The sequence below is a fragment of the Sinocyclocheilus rhinocerous genome, unplaced genomic scaffold, assembly GCF_001515625.1.
Source record: "Sinocyclocheilus rhinocerous isolate Xijiao unplaced genomic scaffold, SAMN03320098_v1.1 scaffold346, whole genome shotgun sequence".
Classification (NCBI taxonomy): Eukaryota; Metazoa; Chordata; class Actinopteri; order Cypriniformes; family Cyprinidae; genus Sinocyclocheilus; species Sinocyclocheilus rhinocerous.
In genome coordinates this window covers 22,667-26,124 of record NW_015630993.1, presented here as the reverse complement: position 1 = coordinate 26,124, position 3,458 = coordinate 22,667, and the positions used below count along the sequence as shown (strand labels likewise).

Below are 3,458 nucleotides of genomic sequence, written 5' to 3'. Positions count from 1 at the left end.
CTCATGCGTTTTTTGGGGATGGTCGGTTATTACCGGGGTTTCTGTTTTAATTTTTCAACCGTGGTTTCTCCGCTGACTGACTTGCTTAAGAGCTCAGTGAAATTTGATTGGAGCGATAATTGCCAGAGAGCTTTCGAAAATGTTAAGCTGTTGTTGTCCACTGCTCCTGTTCTAGCTGCGGATATGCCAGATATGCCATTTAAATTACAGGTGGATGCCAGCCAGATTGGTGCTGGAGCTGTTCTATTAGAGGATGGATAGGATGGATTGGACTATCCCGTAAGTTTCTTTTCTCGTAAGTTCAATACTTATCAGAGAAATTATTCATTGGATTACTGTCTTTCATACTTGTTACACACTTACATGTATCTGCTGACACACTAACTACCATTTATATTGACATTCTACATTGTTCTGTTTTATATGGACAAATAAATTCACTTAATAATTAGGTGTGGTGTGTGGTGACTCCCTTATTTTGTTGCGATCCAGAAAGAGATCGTAACAAGGTGTACTTTGCAGGTCTGTTGTGTTAGGGTATATTGTACTTGTCATTATGAATATTTGTACGCTTATTTTCACTTCAGCATTTTAATGAACACGGTTATATTTGTCTTCGTGACGTACTGTGATCAGAGGTTGTATAACAACACGTATAGAAATGTATGATTTCTAAGTTTTGGTTATGGTGGTTCTTTTTTATCCGGTTTGGGAACGGATCTCTTTTAAAGGGGGGTGTGTGACGGTTCCAGCAAGTAACCGGTTATTTCTGAGTTACAGGTGATTTGGCTGAGGGGAGTGGTTGCACACCTGAAGGTAATCATGGCACTCTATAGACTGGGGCAGAGATGGCGAGTGTGGCATGAGCGTGGGCTGGGCTTGTGCGGAGCTTGAGCTGTCTTTGTTTGCTACGTGCCTTGGGTTACACATGAGGCTACCGGAGGACTGATGAGATGTGAGGGATACGGGAGATCACAGCCGCCGTTGATCTATCTCCTTTGGGGATGGTTGTTGTTCTTGGAGGATCCATGGACTGTGTTTGGTTGGATTACTGTCTTTTATATTAGTTACACAGTTACATGTATCTGCTGACACACTGACTACCATTTATATTGACATTCTACGTTGTTCTGTTTTATATGGACAAATAAATTCACTTAATAATTAGGTGTGGTGTGTGGTGACTCCCTTATTTTGTTGCGATCCAGAAAGAGATCGTAACAAAAAGATAATGATCTGAGCCAGTGGCTTGTGTCCACGCAGGGAACACAAGGGCATCCTTCATGTCAGCATTTTCCTAAAAAACATAACACCAGCAAAGAACAATTTTTATTTTACTTCTGACTTACAGTTGATGTCAAATACTATGATTTATTGTTCCATACTCACTGGAAAATAGGCTAGGGGATCTTTACCACTTTTCCATGTGGCAACGACATACATGTCGGCAATGTATACTGTATGTCTTTGCCCTGTGAGAGCAAAAGGAATTAAGCAGACTACCACTTGGCATTCATATTATATGAAATGAAGAAACTATGAAAGTTAGAAACTACAAATAGCTGATATAAAATAATGTGAAAAAGATTAATACATGCGCTCGAGCCTCTTCGTAGATGAGTCTCATGCAGGCATTTCCAATCTGGAAGAAATTATCAAAACAGCTAGCACATACTCAGAGGTCCAAGTTCTTTCATAAAAAAAACAAAGAGCATACATTGCACCAACTGATTAACTTATTTGGTGCATCAAAAAATACCTACATGCAAATGTTACTACTTACATCAGACTCCATTTCCCTTCTCAAACCCAAAGTCCAAAAATCTGCTCTTGTGAGGCATGTTGCTCCCTCCTTCACAATGACCTCATCAGCCGCCCCGTGTCCTGGATGTATCTGAGCTGCAAAGGACAAAAGAAAGAAAGGGCTAACTTATTAAAATCCTTCAGATTCTGTTTAGACAGGCAACATGTACTGATAAAATGGATGTTTCAGTTTTGGCACAAATTGTGGATGTTACAATACAGGCTACTGTGGACAGTACGTTTTAGCACTGATGGTGAATACATGAACAACTACCAATTTGTCTTGTACAGGATTATGGGGCTTCTTCCAAGGTTGAGCTGAATCCTCATCTACATTCTCCACAATCATAAGCTCATCCTCTTTCTCCATGGTTACATCTGCAGAGGTTACTATGAGAATAACATGAAACAATCTGTCACACAATGAACTGCAATGAAAAATTTATTGTTACTTTGTGCAATTGCTTTATCCATACCCATGCATGTTACAGGGACAACAGAGTCTGGCAATGGTAGCACAATGACACACAATAAAAATGCAATACAATACTATAACAAGATAACATACGTAGATGTCAATAAAATCAAGTACAGTGTGTATCAGAGTTTAATAAGTGTAAGGGACCCAGCAGTCAAAAAAAATAGGCATAGGAAAAACGAGCTTCCAAAACAAATCTTTTTAATGAATCAAAACAAACCTTCACAAGTTTAAAGCAAAAAAATCAAAATTCAAAGAAATCAAATAAACTGACTTAGGCCTATAAAAGAGGTCAACAGAACAAAACTAAACTCAAGATAACTGAGGGCATGACAAACACATGTTCCACACAAGAGGGGGAAAGAAAAAATAACTACAACAACAACAAACAAATATCAACTATTTAAATAGTTGAATTAAAGATTCAATATAAATCTTGAAAAGAAGTCTAAACAAAAATTCCATTAAGGAAGTGAAACATAAGAAAACAATGCCCATTTAGACAACTCAATCCTCCCTCCAACTCATCTGTCCATTGGAACCGGCCAACGGAACTAAAGAGTGGTGGAAGCAGCACGCCGGTCATTTAGACGGACGCACCCCGCGACGGAAGCTCGGAAATCTCCGCTATTCTCCACACAGCCCACACCACGGTAACTTAAACAAACAAAAAAAAACAATATTAACAAAGAGTGGTGGAAGCAGCACGCCGGTCCTTTAGGCGGACGCACCCCGCGACGGAAGCCCAGAAACCTCCGCTATTCTCCACACAGCCCACACCACGGTAACTTAAACTAAAAAAAAACAATATTAACAGAAATATACAGCACAGCGAACTAAATTGTGTGCACTCCAACTAGTTAACATGTACCGATATTCAATAAACATTCTAAATGAGCAAAAGAATCAAGTCTATCTTCTTACTCAATATCATGTGATAATTCATTAAACAAATGCAACAATTAACCGTAAGAATAAGCAGGTAAAATCAATGCTTATCCATACGTGTAATGTGTATGTGTGTGCAGGGGCGGACTTACCCATTAGGCAAAGGTAGGCGACCGCCTTGGGCCCCCAAAAGCCAAGGGCCCCCTAAAAGGCTTTTCATATAGGATATGCGCATTAAGCGCTGACACGCGAACGTTTGCTGTTTACGGTGTTTATTACCACGACAACC

The 3,458-nt window shown here is 39.6% G+C and overlaps 1 pseudogene; it reads right to left on the bottom strand.

Moving 5' to 3' along the window:
• Positions 1–1,189: 1,189 nt before the first annotated feature.
• Positions 1,190–3,458, bottom strand: part of LOC107740955 (uncharacterized) — a 2,766-nt pseudogene continuing 497 nt past the window's right edge.